General features: G+C 47.8%; 1 protein-coding gene across 5 annotated transcripts in view; it reads left to right on the plus strand.

Annotated features, from left to right (window-relative positions):
* The window catches only part of LOC142317006 (uncharacterized), a 378054-nt gene that overhangs the window by 54999 nt on the left and 304945 nt on the right, over positions 1-18110 (plus strand). For all 5 annotated transcript variants that reach the window (XR_012754656.1, XM_075352880.1, XM_075352879.1 and 2 more), the window contains exon 3: positions 3209-3303. The gene's annotated coding sequence lies outside the window, so the exon portion shown is untranslated. The remainder of the gene's footprint in view (positions 1-3208; positions 3304-18110) is intronic.

Raw genomic sequence — 18110 nt, forward strand, 5'->3', positions numbered from 1 at the left:
GTCATAATTTATGCACATGCTAGCTACTTTAATGTAATTTACTATTTATCCGTGGTTGGACTTTTTCCTGTGCAGATGTGTAGTATTCCTGTAAACATAGTATGGATTTCCTTCTTAGGCTATGTGCGCACCTTGCCATTTTTTGTGACTATAAAGATGCAGCGTTTTTGGCCGCTAAAAACGCACCCGCGGCAAAAACACATTGGTAAAAACACATGCGTTTTTTGATGCGTTTGTGCGTTTTGCTGCGTTTTTGATCTCTGCGTTTTGCTGCGTTTTTCCAATGTATTGCATGGGTGGAAAACGCAGTAAAACGCAGAAAAGAATTGACATGACCATTTTTTTTTCCAGCTCAAAAACACAGCTGAAAAAAAAAAAGTTGTGTGCCGACAGCAAAAATGAAAACTTACGCAAAACATTCGTAAAGTCTTATTGGCCCTTGATAGGGTGAGCTCTAAGGATCTGGTCAATGAGACTCCAGCGTTATTAACAATAGATGCAGAGAAGGCCTTCGATAATGTGGAGTGGCCTTGGCTATATAGAGTTTTGGAGACAATGCTATTCTCGGGGTCTTTCTACAATGTGGTACGCGAGATTTATACAAATCCTAGAGCACAGGTTTATATCCCAGGTTTCCTCTCGACTCCCTTTCAGTTGCATAGGGGGACTAGGCAGGGCTGTCCCCTTTCACCACTTCTCTTCAACCTGGCATTGGAGCCCCTGGCGAGGCTGTTAACTGACCATCGCACTTTTCAAGGGATCCTCATAAATAAGATGCGAATACAGGCGACACTCTTTGCCGACGATGTACTGTTTCTCTCTGATCCTAAAACCCAGGTACCACTTATATTGGAAATATTGCGAGAATACGGGAGCTACTCAGGCTTTAAAATTAACCCAACTAAATGTGAATTGCTGTTCCTGGGCAATGGGAAGGCTCATTTGCAGGAAGGTGGCCAGTGTGAGCATATTTCTATAGCAAGATCATACATTACATATCTGGGCATTAAAATTGGTAAGGGGCCAACTTCTTTATATAACCTAAACTACCCACCTCTTATAAATCAAATAGTTCAGGACCTCCAGAGATGGCAGGACCTCCCGTTGAACATCATGGGCAGAGCACAATTAATTAAGATGATGTCCATGTCTAAGTTGATGTATCATATCCAAACTCTACCTGTGCTCTTGAGACATAAGGATGTTGAACTTCTTAATAGAAGTTTCTCAAGGTTTGTGTGGAGGGGGAAACAAGCTCGCATTGGTATAAGGAAGCTGACTGCATCAAAGGATGATGGGGGATTAAACCCACCAAATGTTAGGGGTTACAATCTGGCCTGTTTGTCCAGGTATTGGATGGATTGGATTCATGGCTCACAGAAACACGTGTCCCTTGGAGTTGAGAGAGATTATGCGTTTCCATGGGATTTAAAGGCCCTTCTTCACACCAGTCAAGCTAATCTACCCCAAAAAATTAAGCATTCTTCTCTTTTTAAGGATACGATAGCAGCCTGGAGGGCAGTGAGGAAGCATTACAAGTTGACATATAAAATGTCTAAATATCTACCCCTATGGGATAATCCAGGGTTCAGCCAGGGAATTAGCAATAAGCTATTTGAAGAATGGAGGCAGAAAGGTATACAGAGGGTCTCCCATCTTTTTCATCCTTCTGAGCCAAGATGGTTGGGGAGGGAAGAATTGGTAGGCAATTGTGGGTTGAATCCTAACCAAATAATCCAGTATGATCAGGTGAAGCATAAGGTTATGGCTCAATTGCAAGACATATCGTCGGAGGTGTCACTAAATACATTTGACGGCCTGGTCAAGTTGGCACAAACGTCCTCGTCAATTTCATCTTTATATGGGGCAATGCGAGACCAGTTGACTGGCTATCAGCCAGAGAGTTTCTTTAAGCCATGGGAAAAGCAACTAGGGGACCCCGACATTGGAACAAAGATCAGGGAGGGGTGGAGGGCCCCACGAAAGGCAATACTGAATGAACAGTGGCGGGAGACTCAGTATAAAGTGATGCATCGGGCGATTTATGCATTCAATTTGCCCAGAAAGCTTGAGAATCCTGAGAGGATTACTCGTTGTCCGAAATGCAATTTAGAAGCAACGGATCTCTACCATGGATTGTGGCTGTGTCCCAACCTTGAGCCACTGTGGGCCCAAGTATCAAAGTGTGTTGCTAAACTCTGGGACATCAAACTCCTTCTCTCCCCTGCTCTGGTTCTGTTCCATGCTTGGGAGGGGGTGAGCATTGAGGGGAGGAGGAGTAGACATCCCCCTTTACTTATACATGTAATCATACTTGCAACAAAGAGGATGATACTGAAATATTGGTTGGAGTCAAAAGTACCCTCGTTCGAAGAAGTAATAATCCATATAAAACGGCTGATGGAGTTAGAGAGCCTTGATGCTGGAAGGAAGTCGGGACGATTGGGCAGTCACTTCAAAACGTGGAGGGAGTTCATTATAACCTACTTTTATTAGGATGATATAGAACGCTTAATGTCACCATTTAAGGAGACGGCGTGGTATCACTCTGAGAAGTTAGGTGGTACACTCGGAGGATTGGAGGTGGGAGTTGAAGGTAACCAGGTGGGAGTGGGTTTGAGTAGTGGGGGTATCAGGGGGGGGGAGTAGGAGAGTTTCACAGGATGGTTGCAAATTCATTTCTAGAGTTATTTATAAGGGTTTCCATGAGGTATTAAAGATTCTGAGTCTTACTGTGAATACTGTGAACATTGATTAGATGTTGTACTGAATTGTAAATGTAAATGGAGCGATATACAATTTTCTTGTCATTTTGCTGATAATTTTGTTGATATTATTATTATTTGTTCTATGTAATGACTTGTTTGCTTTTGAAAATAAATAAAAATTATAATTTATAAAAATGAAAACTTATAGACTTTGCTGGGGAAGCAAAGTCATGCAGTTTTGAGCCCAAAAACGTTGCGAAAATCGCACTGTGCGCACATAGCCTTATGTGGTGTGACACAGGCACTTTTGTATCACCCTCCATGCATTCTGTTTTTATTTACTGTATGTTCTTAAATATTTGCATATTCTCAATAAAGATTGCTGTTATTGCACAATTCAACTCCACTTTGTTCTCCTCGGTTTATGTAAACCCAAAAGTAAGCTCTCAGTGTAGAGAGCAGGATAAATGTGAGCTGAACTTTACTGCAATCTTTTTTAGGTAAAATGAACAAATCAACCACCGGTGAAGAATTGCTTATGTTTTTTACGCCGTTCACCTTGCAGTATAAGTGATTAGACGGCTTTCTTCTTCAGGTCAGTGCAATCACAGTGATACCAGATTTATATTGTTTTTTTTTATGTTTGGCTACTATCACACACAAAAAAAGTTTGTTGTGTTTTTGTTTTACAAAAAAAAGTTTGTCATATTTTGAGAGCTATAATTTTTCTATATTTCTGCCACCAGTCATGTGAGGACTTTTTCTGCTGGATGAGTTGACATTTTTATTGGCACCATTTTCAGGAGACATATTTTTTGTGGCGCTTTCTATTCTGATTTTTGGGATGTAGAATAAACCAAAAACAGCAATACAGAAATAGTTTTTTTGTTTTAATTTTTATGACATTCACCTTGTGGTAAAAGTAAGTAACAAGTCCGCTTTAATCTTCAGCTCAGTACGATTACAGCAATAATATATATATATATATATATATATATATATATAAATATATATATATACATATACCAGGTGGGGAATTTATATGGATGCACCTAAATAAATGGGAAGGGTTGGTGATATCAACTTCCTGTTTGTGGCTAATCAGTATATGGGGGGGGGGACTTTTCAAGATAAGTAGTGACAATGGCGGCCATCTTGAAGTTGGGCATTTTGGATCCAACTTTATTTTTTCCAATGGGAAGAGGGTCATGTAACACATCAAACTCATTGAGAAATTTCACAGGAAAAACAATAGTGTTCTTGGTTTTAACATAACTTTATTCATTCATTAGTTATTTACAATTTTATGACCACTTGTAAAATGTGTTCAAAGTGCTGTCCATTGTGTTGGATTGTCAATGCAACCCTCTTCTCCCACTCTTGAAACACTGATAGCAACACCGCAGAAGAAATGCTAGCATAGGCTTCCAGTATCCTTTGTGGTGCACCATCATATTAGGGGTGTCATGTCCGAGCATTCCTACATTAAAGGGGTTATCCGGCTTATTTTGAGTTTTTTTCATTATTACCCTATTGGGCTACATTGGGGCAGGTAAGTAGATAGAGACCACTTACCTGCCCTGCTGTCAACCCCACTCACCCGGCTCAGAGTGGTCATGTGACCGCTCCTGCCGTGATTTTGCTGCTTCCGGTCATTTCATGTCAACATGGGCAGGGCCATGTTGACATGCAAATCTGGAAACAGCATGTCGCCGCCCTGCTGGGCTGTACAGTGCGTGGAGTCCCCGGCCCCGTCCCTGCATCCTCCCACACATTCCCCCGTACTCTGCCCACAACCTCCCCCTGCACTGCTGTGGGGTCCGTGACCTGGGGGAGGGGCCTGGCGGCGGCTGCCCATAGTGTCACTGCCAGCACCGGGCCCCTGCTCAGGATCACACATTCAAATATACCGGCATCACAAATCACAGATGCCGGTACATTTGAAAGCGCTGATGAGAAGGAGCGTTGTGCTTCTCATCAATGTCCCGCTGTCTGTGCTCTATTCAGTACAGCGGTAACGTCACTACTGTGCTGATATGGCCAGAGCACAGACAGCGCGCGAACGTGCAGGAGCGGCGGGGACCGAGGACGGGTGAGTATGTACTCCCTACATGTGTTCCCTATGGGGGTAGGGGGCGTCGGTACAGAGCGCCGTGTGTGCGTTCAGAGCCTGATGTGTGTATGCGTTGCAGAGCCTGATGTGTGTATGCGGTGCAGAGCCTGATGTGTGTATGCGGTGCAGAGCCTGATGTGTGTATGCGATGCAGAGCTCGATGTGTGTATGCGGTGCAGAGCCTGATGTGTGTATGTGGTGCAGAGCCCGATGTGTGTATGTGGTGCAGAACCTGATGTGTGTATGCGGTGCAGAGCCTGATGTGTGTGTGGAGTACAGAGCTCGATGTGTGTATGCGGTGCAGAGCCCGATGTGTGTATGCGGTGCAGAGCCCGATGTGTGTATGTGTCGCGGGCGGGGAGGAGGGTGTCAGCACACTACGCTCACCCCTTCTGCTCGGGTCCGGCGGCTGCTACTCAGTGGTGGCTCGAGCGGTGGGCCGGATCCCGGGGGTTCTCGAGCGGCGCTCCTCGCCCGTGAGTGAAAGGGGGGGTGCTGGGTGTGGGGATTGTTTATTGTCCGTGACGCCACCCACAGCTGTGGTGATTTCACCACCGCTGCTCGATGTGGGGATCCCGGGACTGATGGTGGGGGAGCAGCTAGTTGTTGTGTTGCCCCTCCGTGGGTAGGGGTTGGTGATCCCGGGGCCCGGTGATGAGATGGGAGATGCAGGGCCTGGTGGGCGCAGGGACGCGGGGGCAGCGCTGTGCCTTGCGGCACTGTGGTACTCACTCAGCCTGAGACGTTGACACAGTTTTACGGTAAACCACACGGCTGGAAAGACGGTTCCCACGGACGGCTGCACTTGCTCTCCCAGTAGGTGACGGTGATGTCCCTTTTCCCTGCACCTTTGTTTCTGTGTTGGTAGCGATGGGTTCCCACCGGTAACCCGCTCCCCGGCTTCAAGCTGGACCGGAGGAGCTCTACTCTTTGCCCGCAGGCGCTGGCCCTGAGAAACTGGTGCCCTGGCGGTGGCGGTGTTTCTACTGTAATGGTTGGGCTGTTGCCTTCAATCGGGACTTGGTTGTTGGGGGATCTGCGTCCCCTTCACTGACGGATTTGGCAAATTATGGCGACTCCAAGCCTTGCCGGGGTCCGAGAGGCCCCTGCCCTGGTGCTGACTGTCCTTTGGTACACTGCTCCAGACCGCCGGGCCACTACCCGTCCGCGGTCCTTCCAGGAACTTCCAAACGGTCACCCCTTCAGACAATCACCACCGTTGCTGACCTTGCTGACTCCGTCCTGCACACAGCTGGACTCTCTCTTCAGGCTTTCTTTCTGTCACCTTTCACCTTCCTTCCACTTCTCCTACTCCTCCTTTACCACTTCCACTTCACTTCCTTTCACTTTCACCTCCTAAACTAATCTACTTGTTTACTCCTTTCCGTCCCTAGCTGGACTCCTCACACAAGCCCTGCCTGGGCTACTCTGCCTGGTTCTTCCCGCCTCCAGAGCTGTGAACTCCTCGGTGGGCGGAGCCAACCGCCTGACCCACCCCCTGGTGTGAACATCAGCCTCTGGAGGAAGGCAACAAGGATTTTGGTTAGCTTTGATGTGCCTAACTGGGGTGTAGGGTGTGTTGGTGCAATGACCTGTGACCCCTGGCTTGCCCAGGGCGTCACATTCCCCCTTAGCAAAATGCAGACCGTCCGCGGGCTGCCCGTCCAACACCGGTTTTATTTTTCTGCAAATGCATAAAAAGGTATAACATGGTAAAACGGTAACATATTTACATTTTTAATGAATCTTCCCATAACGGGAGGCACTTTTACTTTAACGTTTCAAACGGTTTACGGTTACGGTTTCCGCTCTCTCCCACCCAAGCAACCTGGCCCTGATGCTGCCCCTAAAACCCAGGCAGCACCCCTTGACCCACAGTCCAGCACACGTTACCCGAGCGGGATCTGTCCTTCCCCTCCAGAGGGTAGCCACCGGTTCCTGTGGTGGCTGGGCCCCAGCCGGCTCGGCTGCGGGCCCTCCCTCCAACCTGCCTCTCCGGAGGCGGCATTGCGGAAAACGGTAACGGTAAACAACTTATTTACAAGCCACTTAACGTTTGTGGTTGCCCTGCAAGTTCACGGGCTTGTCCATGGATAGTTCCCATGCAAAACAACTTTTTTAAACGGTCCCCACGGGGACAACGATGCCGGCTTCGGCCGGTTGCAAATCACGGTTAATCAGGTAAACTTCGGTTCATTTCACTTATCATTTTTCAACAAACATAAACTCAGGCTTTGGTCCCAACGGGGACTGTTGCAGCGGGCATCCGCTGCCCTTACTCCGGCCTTTCAGGCTCTAGTGCTTCTGCCAAGGGAGGGGGCGCGGCGCTCACTCGGGACTCTTGGCTGCCCCTTAACTTAGCGTCCAGCGCGAACCACCCCCGCTCCCCATAGTGCCGGGTGTATTGCACGATGTCGCCCGGCATCAGGTTGCGGCCGGGATGCTCTTCAGGCAGGTGGGCATTCACATCCCGCCGGGCTATAAACACTTCGGCCTCCAGGCCCGGTTCGTAAATAAACCCATAGCCCCGGCGGACATCAAACCGCCTCACCTGCCCCTCGTACAACGGGCCCCGGACACGGAACGTGGCCTGGCGGAGATTCTCCTTCTCCCTTATCGCTCTGGCCACCAGCTCAGCCTTCTTCCGTTCCCTTTCAGCGATCTCCAGGCCCAACGGTACCGGCTCCCTATCCCAATACGGCGCTGCTGTGAGCTCCGGCGCACGGGTCGGGCCCCGCGGGACATTCTGGACGTTGCCCACTGTCAGGAATCTGGGCGGCGTGTCCCGCGGTGTCTTGGCCTTGGGCGCTGCCTTACAGCAACAACCCGGCGCTACCTCAGCCGAGGTGTGGGGGATGGGCATAGGGGCTTTCCGCTGCTGGGCCTTCGGCTCGGGGCGGGTCATCAGCTCCGGCTCGGGGGACTTTTCAGGGGATGCCTCCGGTTCAGCCTTCGGAATCTTCCACGGCAACACCTCCGGTTTACTACGGGCTCCGGCTACAGGTGGGCCCGCCTGGGCGGGGATGCTGGGTATTGCTACCGGTTGCGGTGGTAGCAGGCCTAATGGCGGGGTCACGGCCTCCGGGACGGGTTGCGAGGGAGGCAGCGGGGGGAGAGGGCTTGGACCGGGTCCCTCAGCCGCAGCGACCGGTCCCTGGGGGACATAGGGGCGTGGGTCACTCACCCTCCCTTTCTCCACTTCCTCCTCGCGTCTCCGCACGGTGGCTATAACGTCCGCCATGTCGGTCTCCCACTCCTCCATGAGGAGCTGCATCTTCACCTGCAGCCGTTGGTAGAGCTGCGCGGTCCGGATCTCCACCCACGCCGCGGTTCCAGGCGCGGGGGCTACGGTGTCGCGGGACGGCATCCGCATGGTGACTTCTTCCAGGAACAGTATGTCTGCAGAGTCCTGGCGTCCCTGCTTTTATAGCTGCAGCTACATGCAGCCAGCCGCCATCGCGTCCCCCTTAGCTCTTTCCAGCCCCTCCTCTCTCGGGGCGGGGTTTTGGCCTTCGCGCCTCTGCTACTCAAGAAGACGCTCGAGCGGGAACTTTTCGCGCCAAAGATGGCGGCTTCTGAAATTTTTCAGCCGGATACCTCCGGCGGTAACAAGGCGCACCTCTACCAAACGGCAGAGCGGTAGGATCCTGTTCGTGACGCCAAGTTGTCGCGGGCGGGGAGGAGGGTGTCAGCACAATACGCTCACCCCTTCTGCTTGGGTCCGGCGGCTGCTGCTCAGTGGTGGCTCGAGCGGTGGGCCGGATCCCGGGGGTTCTCGAGCGGCGCTCCTCGCCCATGAGTGAAAGGGGGGGTGCTGGGTGTGGGGATTGTTTATTGTCCGTGACGCCACCCACGGCTGTGGTGATTTCACCACCGCTGCTCGATGTGGGGATCCCGGGACTGATGGTGGGGGAGCAGCTAGTTGTTGTGTTGCCCCTCCGTGGGTAGGGGTTGGTGATCCCGGGGCCCGGTGATGAGATGGGAGATGCAGGGACTGGTGGGCGCAGGGACGCGGGGGCAGCGCTGTGCCTTGCAGCACTGTGGTACTCACTCAGCCTGAGACGTTGACACAGTTTTACGGTAAACCACATGGCTGGAAAGACGGTTCCCACGGACGGCTGCACTTGCTCTCCCAGTAGGTGACGGTGATGTCCCTTTTCCCTGCACCTTTGTTTCTGTGTTGGTAGCGATGGGTTCCCACTGGTAACCCGCTCCCCGGCTTCAAGCTGGACCGGAGGAGCTCTACTCTTTGCCCGCAGGCGCTGGCCCTGAGAAACTGGTGCCCTGGCGGTGGCGGTGTTTCTACTGTAATGGTTGGGCTGTTGCCTTCAATCGGGACTTGGTTGTTGGGGGATCTGCGTCCCCTTCACTGACGTATTTGGCAAATTATGGCGACTCCAAGCCTTGCCGGGGTCCGAGAGGCCCCTGCCCTGGTGCTGACTGTCCTTTGGTACACTGCTCCAGACCGCCGGGCCACTACCCGTCCGCGGTCCTTCCAGGAACTTCCAAACGGTCACCCCTTCAGACAATCACCACCGTTGCTGACCTTGCTGACTCCGTCCTGCACACAGCTGGACTCTCTCTTCAGGCTTTCTTTCTGTCACCTTTCACCTTCCTTCCACTTTTCCTACTCCTCCTTTACCACTTCCACTTCACTTCCTTTCACTTTCACCTCCTAAACTAATCTACTTGTTTACTCCTTTCCGTCCCTAGCTGGACTCCTCACACAAGCCCTGCCTGGGCTACTCTGCCTGGTTCTTCCCGCCTCCAGAGCTGTGAACTCCTCGGTGGGCGGAGCCAACCGCCTGACCCACCCCCTGGTGTGAACATCAGCCTCTGGAGGAAGGCAACAAGGATTTTGGTTAGCTTTGATGTGCCTAACTGGGGTGTAGGGTGTGTTGGTGCAATGACCTGTGACCCCTGGCTTGCCCAGGGCGTCACATATGCGGTGCAGAGCCCGATGTGTGTATGCGGTGCAGAGCCCGATGTGTGTATGCGGTGCAGAGCCCGATGTGGTGTGTGGTGCAGAGCCCGATGTGTGTATGCGGTGCAGAGCCCGATGTGGTGTGGGGTGCAGAGCCCGATGTGGTGTGTGGTGCAGAGCCCGATGTGGGGCTGTTATTTGCAATGCTGTAGTGATAACAGGTCAGTGCTGGGGCAGAATATACTGACAGGGAATGTGTGTGCAGTGGGCGGGCAGGGGGCGAGGCTGGACACTGGGGTGGGGCTGGACACTGAGGCCGGGCGGTGTCAGCTCTGACTGGGAGGTGTGGCACAGGAAGTGGTCAGTTTGCTTGTGCTGAATGTAAACAGAGTGCTGCAGAGAATAAAGGGTGAATTCAAGAGGAACAAAAGTTAGAAAACAAAAAATAACAATGTAGGGGTGATTTATATGACAATACAGCACAGATTAGCTTAAACTCAAAAATTTTTGTTATGTGGGACAACTCCTTTAACAGTGTCTTGGAAAGTGGATTATGGAGACAAGAAGAAAAGAGTACCGCACATAATGGGGAGCACAACAACAATAAATGGTAAAAACAACCTTTATTTGTAGCAAAAGTTAAAAACCATTAAAATACAAATACAAAAAAAAAAGTGGAAAGTGGATTAGTCATCGTGGGCCAGTTGAATGCCCACCAAGGTCTCCCGATCTGACCCCCCTAAGACTTTTATCTTTTGGGTTATCTGAAGGCAATTGTCTATGCTGTGAAGATACAAGATGTGCATCATCTGAAACACAGACACTGGAAGCCTGTGCTAGCATTTCCTCTGCAGTGTTGATATCAGTGTGTCAAGAATGGAAGAAGAGGGTTGCATTGATAGGCCAGTACTCCAGGAAATGTGGAGGGGGCCATAGGAGGGCAGGACCGCTACCTCCTCCTTTGTGCAAGGAGGAACAGGACAAGCAGTGCCAGAGCCCTGCAAAATGACCACCAGCAGGCCACTAATATGTATATGTCTGCTCAAACTGTCAGAAACAGACTCCATGAGGGTGGTATGAGGGCCTGACATCCACAAGTGGGTGTTGTGTTTACAGCAGAACACCGGGCAGGACGTTTGGCATTTGCCAGAGAACACCAGAATTGCAAGATTCGACATTGGCGCCCTGTGCTCTCCACGAATGAGAGCAGGTTCACACTGAGTTTATGTGACAGACGTGACCAAGTCTGGAGACGCCATGGAGAACATTCTGCTGCCTGCAACATCTTTCAGCATGACCGGTTTGGCAGTGTTCAGTAATGGTGTGGGGAGTAATTTCTTTGGAGGGCCTCACAGCCCTCTATGTGATAGCCAGAGGTATCCTGACATTAGGTACAAGTATGAGATCCTCAGAACCATTGTGAGACCATATGCAGGTGCAGCAGGCAATGGGCTACTTCTGATTCATGACAATGCTACGCCTCATGGGGCTCAAGTGTGTTTGCAGGTGTGTCATCAGTTGCGACATTATGAATGCACTGATACTATGGACTGGCCTGCCCTTTCCCTATACGTGAATCCAATCAAGCACATCTGGGACATCTTGTGTTGTTCCATCCACCAATGCCACGTTGCACCACAGACTGTCTGGAGTTGACTGATGCTTTAATCCAGGTCTGCGAGTAGATCCCTCAGGAGAACAACCGCCCAATCAGGAGCATGCACAGGCATTGTAGGGAGGTCATACAGGAACATGGAGGCCACTACACACTCTACTGACCCTCATTTCCACTGAAGTTGGATGAGCCTGTAATTTGATTTTCCACTTTGATTTTGAGTATCATTCTAAATCCAGACCTCCATGGGATATTAATTTTGACTTACATTGATAACACTGGGGAACGCAATTTTTTAGGAGTGAGGTCAGACAACTGTTCTTAATTAATTTTTGGATGCTGAATCCAGAAATTATCTCAGTTTTTCTCTACCACGTCAAGTTTTTGAACTATAGGATGTTTATCTTCTCAAAAATATGTAAACTACTGTACCTAAAAAGTGTTGTTTTTTTTTAAATAGTACAAATATGAACAAAAAATGAAATATATAAGAAATAGGCATGACAAATATGTTTTTTAACACTATCATGTTTTTTACAAAGGATATATATATATGTATGTATATATATATATATATATATATTTATTTATATTTATATATATATATATATATATATATATATATATATATATATATATATATATGCAAGTATTTAAGGTAAAAATGTACATTTATAGCTTTTTCTGGAGTGGTTAACTTGAGGACAATCACGTTTGATGCTCCAGCAATAGTCAGCCATCATATGTACATCCCATCTACCCTGGTAACGGTCTTCCATAACCTTCAAATCTTGGTGAAATCGTTCACCTTGCTCATCGCTAACAGCACCAAGATTTTCCGGAAAGTTGGCAAGATGGCAATGCAGAAAATGTAGTTTAATACTCATGTTGCAACCAAGCGCTTTGTAGCTCTCCAATAGTTTCTGAACAATTTCTTTGTAATTACTTGCACGTGTATTTCCAAGAAAGTTCTTGACGACGTCTTTGAATGATAACCAAGCATTCTTCTCAAGATCTGACATAGTCCCGGTGAAATGTTCATCTTTGATGAGCTGTCGAATTTGTGGACCATCAAACACACCAGCCTTGATTTTTTCAATGGACAGTCCAGGAAGTGCCAACATGATGTACTTAAAACAGTCGCCGTCAGTTGGCAATGCTTCTACATATTGCTTCATGAGACCTAGTTTTATGTCCAGAGGTGGGAATAGTATATTCTTCCTGTCAACAAGTGGCTGATGTAGAATGTTAGGATCTCCAGGTTTAAGACCAGATCTTGGAGGCCAATTCGACTCAACCCAATGCTTTTCTCCAGCTCTGCTATCCCACATACAGAGAAAGCAGGGATACTTTGTGTACCCACGTTGCTGACCAAGAAGGAAGCAAACCATTTTAAGGTCAACACAGATGATCCAATTGTGTGTGTCATATTTCAATAACTCAATAACTCTCTTTACATCTCCATGTTCTTCACGAAGAGAGACAGAATGCCCAATAGGGACTGCACCAAATAAATTGCCATTGTGTAGAAGGACACACTTAAGACTCCGCTTTGAGCTATCAATAAACAGTCGCCATTCATTTGGATTGTACATTGAAAGCCCTAATTCTTGTAGTAAACCAGGAATATTATGGCAAAACACAAAACCGCTGTCACACCGAAAGTACTGCAAAAATGTAGTTTCTCTAGTACGAAAGTATGATACCTTCGCTCCTTGTTCAAGTAACTGTTTCTCATTCAGCCTTGATGCTAGTAATTCTGAAGCTTTTTTTGATAAGCCCAATTCACGTGCTAAATCATTTAACTCGTGCTGATCAAATCCCTTACGAACTGAATCCTTGTGAATTTCAAATTCTGCATCATTGCTGTCACTGTGTTCGTCAACATCACTCAGAACTTCTAGAGATGGTAGCTGCTCGAAAACTGGCACTGGAATTTCAGCTGAATGTGGCATTGGTCTGATAGCTGACGGTAGATTTGGATATTCTATTTTACTTTTATTTTTCCTGTTAAATCCTGATGTTTTCACTAAACAGAAGTAACAGTCTGTGGAATGACGTTTTTGCTCTCTCCACACCATGGGGATACCAAATGCCAACTTTTCACGTGTTCCTTTGGTCCACATCCGTAAACTCTCGACACACTGCTTGCACACTATGTGAGGGGCCCATGGCTTATCTTGATCATCGAGTTTTACTTTAAAATATGCAAAATATGCTTGTTTGACAAATGCACTGATGTTTGCCCTTTGAACTGGAATGGTGAAAACACCACAAATATAGCAGAAGGAGTCAGGGTTGTTTAGGCATTTACGACGAGAGGAAGAAGGAGCAGATCTGAAAACAAATGATCTGAAACAAAGGAAATATGTACATAAGTAAATAAAACACTGAGATGGAAAGTTACAAGCTTTGAAAACTAACAAAGAAAAAAATCATAAAAGATATATAAATTACAACTAAGCGCCCAATGTAAAGAGAAAAGCTATCACAAATCCTATTTATTCCTACTATGATACATTTTTTGTGTAAAGATATTGATAATTATGAGGTATTGGGAGCTGCACACACCTCTCACCACACTGTCTCAGTTGTGACTATTCTTACAAGTTGCCACGTAGCTCTATATGAGTCGAATTGTACTCAGATAACAAGTCTTATTACAGAAATCAGTGCAATTGTGCTTCTATAGCAGGTAAGTTGAGGAGGAAAAACTTGACGTGATAGAAAAAAACTGACTACATTTTTGGAATCAGCATGCAAATTTTAGTATAAATCAGCTCAAAAACCTAACTCAACAGAATTTTTTTTTCCAAATTGTTCCCCAGTGTAATTTCTATGTTTTATTGTTCGCAATGTATTCTATGTAATGAATAAAGATTTGCAACTGGAATATTTCATGCATTGAGATCTAGGATGTGGTATTTAAGTTATTTTTTTGAGCAGTGTATATATATATATATATATATATATATATATATATATATATATATATATACTATATTATATGTATAAATATGTATATATATATATATACTATATTATATTATATGTATAAATATGTGTGTATATATATATAATATATATACATACATACAGTCATGGCCAAAAGTTTTGAGAATGCTACAAATATTAACTTTTACAAAGTCTACTGCTTAAGTTTTTCTAATGGCAATTTGCATATACTCCAGAATGTCATAAAGAGTGATCAGCTTAACAGCAATTACTTGCAAAGTCAATATTGGCTAAGAAAATGAACTTTAACCCCCAAAACACATTTCAACATCATTGCATTCCTGCCTTAAAAGGAGCAGCTAACATTGTTTTAGTGATTGTTCCATTAACACAGGTGTGGGTGTTGATGAGGACAGGGCTGACGATCAATCAGTCATGATTAAGTAAGAATGACACCACTGGACACTTTAAAAGGAGGCTGGTGCTTGGTATCATTGTTTCTCTTCAGTTAACCATGGTTATCTCTAAAGAAACACGTGCAGCCATCATTGCTCTGCACAAAAATGGCCTAACAGGGAAGAGTATCGCAGCTACAAAGATTGCACCTCAGTCAACAATCTATCGCATCATCAAGAACTTCAAGGAGAGAGCTTCCATTGTTGCCAAAAAGGCTCCAGGGCGCCCAAGAAGGACCAGCAAACGCCAGGACCGTATCTTAAAACTGTTTCAGCTGCGGGATCGGACTACCAGCAGTGCCGAGCTAGCTCAGCAATGGCAGCAGGCTGGTGTGAGTGCTTCTGCACGCACTGTGAGGCGGAGACTGCTTGAGCAAGGCCTGGTTTCAAGGAGGGCAGCAAAGAAGCCACTTCTCTCCAGAAAAAACATCAGGGACCGACTGATATACTGCAAAAGGTACAGGGAGTGCACTGCTGAGGACTGGGGTAAAGTCATTTTCTCAGATGAATCCCCTTTTCGATTGTTTAGGACATCTGGAAAACAGCTTATTAGGAGAAGAAGAGGTGAGCGCTACCACCAGTCTTGTCTCATGCCAACTGTTAAGCATCCTGAAACGATTCATATGTGGGGTTGCTTCTCAGCCAAGGGAATCGGCTCACTCACAGTCATGCCTAAAAACACAGCCATGAATAAAGAATGGTACCAGAATGTCCTCCAAGAGCAACTTCTCCCAACTGTCCAAGAGCAGTTTGGCGCCCAACAATGCCCTTTCCAGCAAGATGGAGCACCTTGCCATAAAGCAAAGGTGATCACTAAATGGCTCATGGAACAAAACATAGAGATTTTGGGTCGATGGCCTGGAAACTCCCCAGATCTTAATCCCATTGAGAACTTGTGGGCAATCATCAAGAGACGGGTGGACAAACAAAAACCAACAAATTCTGGCAAAATGAAAGCATTGCTTATGCAAGAATGGACAGCGATCAGTCAGGATTTGGTCCAGAAGTTGATTGAGAGCATGCCAGGGAGAATTGCAGAGGTCCTGAAGAAGAAGGGTCAACACTGCAAATATTGACTTGCTGCATTAATTCATTCTAACTGTCAATATAACCTTTTGGTCTCATAATATGATTGCAATTATATTTCTGTATGTGATGTAAACATCAGACAAACACAATTAAAAACCAGAGGGCAACAGATCATGTGAAAATATAATTTTGGTGTCATTCTCAAAACTTTTGGCCATGACTGTATATATATAATTTATTAAGTTTGATCTTGCTCTCATCATACTCACCTGATAGATCATGTGGCCAGGTAATTTTTAACTCACGTGATTACTGTAAAAGCATAACCCAACAAACAATGGTAGAATTCACAGGTAGAATTTTTTCCCCCACAATTTTACCCTACTTTTTTTTTCCCCCCGCTTTTCAGTACATTATATGATAAAGTGAATGGTGTCATTCAAAACTACATTTCTTTGTCGCTCCTTATTGGGAGACCCAGACAATTGGGTGTATAGCTATGCCTCCGGAGGCCACACAAAGTATTACACTAAAAGTGTAAAGCCCCTCCCCTTCAGCCTATACACCCCCCGTGCTGCTACGGGCTCATCAGTTTTTATGCTTTGTGCGAAGGAGGTCAGACATGCACGCATAGCTCCACAGCTTAGTCAGCAGCAGCTGCTGACTATGTCGGATGGAAGAAAAGAGGGCCCATAACAGGGCCCCCAGCATGCTCCCTTCTCACCCCACTCTTGTCGGCGGTGTTGTTAAGGTTGAGGTATCCATTGCGGGTACGGAGGCTGGAGCCCACATGCTGCTTTCCTTCCCCATCCCTCAATTAGGGCTCTGGGTGAAGTGGGATCCTTTCGGTCTCCAGGCACAGGAGACCGTGCTCCATCCACAGCTCCTGAGGACCATGCTGGATAGGAGCCGAGTATCGTTCAGGGACATGGCCCTGCTACTTTGAGGTACTCTGTGTCCCCGTGGGGACCGCGCACAGCAACACTCCAGCATTGCTGGGTGTGCTAGTGCACCGGGGACAGCAGCGCTGACTGCGTTTGTGCGATTACACACTTCAGCGTCGCTGAGTGTGTTCGTGTAGGGGGACTGCCGCGCTGACCTCCGCTGCCATGGTTATCACTGCGGCGCGGCTGGGACTGTTAGTGCGCCGGGGACTTCCGCGCCGACCGCGCTTATACGGCGGCCGCGCTTATAACTCGAGTCCCCGGCTTTTGCGGCCTAGTCTCGTTTTCTTCCCGCCCCCAGCCCTGCCAGTCAGGGGAAGGGCGGGACGCTGTACAGGACGGCAGCACTGAGGGCTGGAGCATGCTTTGCATACTCCACCCCCCTCACTCTGCACAGTGGGGCACCAGTTCCCGCACTTTTCTGGGTCACGCCCACGGCTCCCTCCTCTCCTCAGGACGCCGGCAGCCATTCCTCTCAGCTCTGCTAACGCTGGAGAGGAGAGACAAGCTCAGGGAGACCCAGGCAGGATTTCTGGTGCCCACACAACCGCTTTGCGCAGGCAGTAAGCAGCACCTGTGGTGCTGGCCCCACTAGTGCAGAAGTGTACTTATAGATTATATGATTATAGACTATACTTTACACTGTGTGGTGCACTGTTGATTTTTGTCTATATACCCTCCTGTATTGCTCAGAGGAGACAACAGCATGTCGTCCACAAATAGCAAGGGTGCCAAAGCACAGACTTACTATGCTGCCTGTGCAGCATGTACGGCTATACTGCCGGCAGGTTCCACTGACCCTCATTGTGTGCAATGCTCGGCCCCTGTGGCACTTTCTCAGCCGGAGCCTCTGCTAAGGTTGGGCCAGGGAGAACCACCTGTTAACACTGTCCAGGTGACAGGGACGGAGTTTGCAGTTTTTACTGAAAGACTTTCTGAGACTATGGCTAAGATATTAGAAGCCTTGCAGTCCAAGCCGGCATCTCAAGCCAGGGGCACTGTGGAATCATTGCCCCCTGGTCCCCCTCAGTTGGAACAGCAATGTCCTCCCGGGGTGTCTCATGGATCCCAGGGTGAGGTCTCTGACACGGACCGCAGCCCCAGACCGATTAAGCGAGCTCGCTATGATATCCCCTCGACATCATCACAATGTTCAGGGTCTCAGCGGGAGGACTCTCTGTATGATGAAGCGGAGGTAGCTGATCAGGATTCTGATCCTGAAGCCGCTCTCAACCTTGATACTCCTGATGGGGACGCCATAGTGAATGATCTTATTGCGTCCATCAATGAAATGTTGGATATTTCTCCCTCAGCTCCTCCAGTGGAGGAGTCAGCTTCTCAGCAGGAGAAATTCCGTTTCAGGTTTC

The sequence above is a fragment of the Anomaloglossus baeobatrachus genome, chromosome 6 (genome assembly GCF_048569485.1).
Source record: "Anomaloglossus baeobatrachus isolate aAnoBae1 chromosome 6, aAnoBae1.hap1, whole genome shotgun sequence".
Classification (NCBI taxonomy): domain Eukaryota; kingdom Metazoa; phylum Chordata; class Amphibia; order Anura; family Aromobatidae; genus Anomaloglossus; species Anomaloglossus baeobatrachus.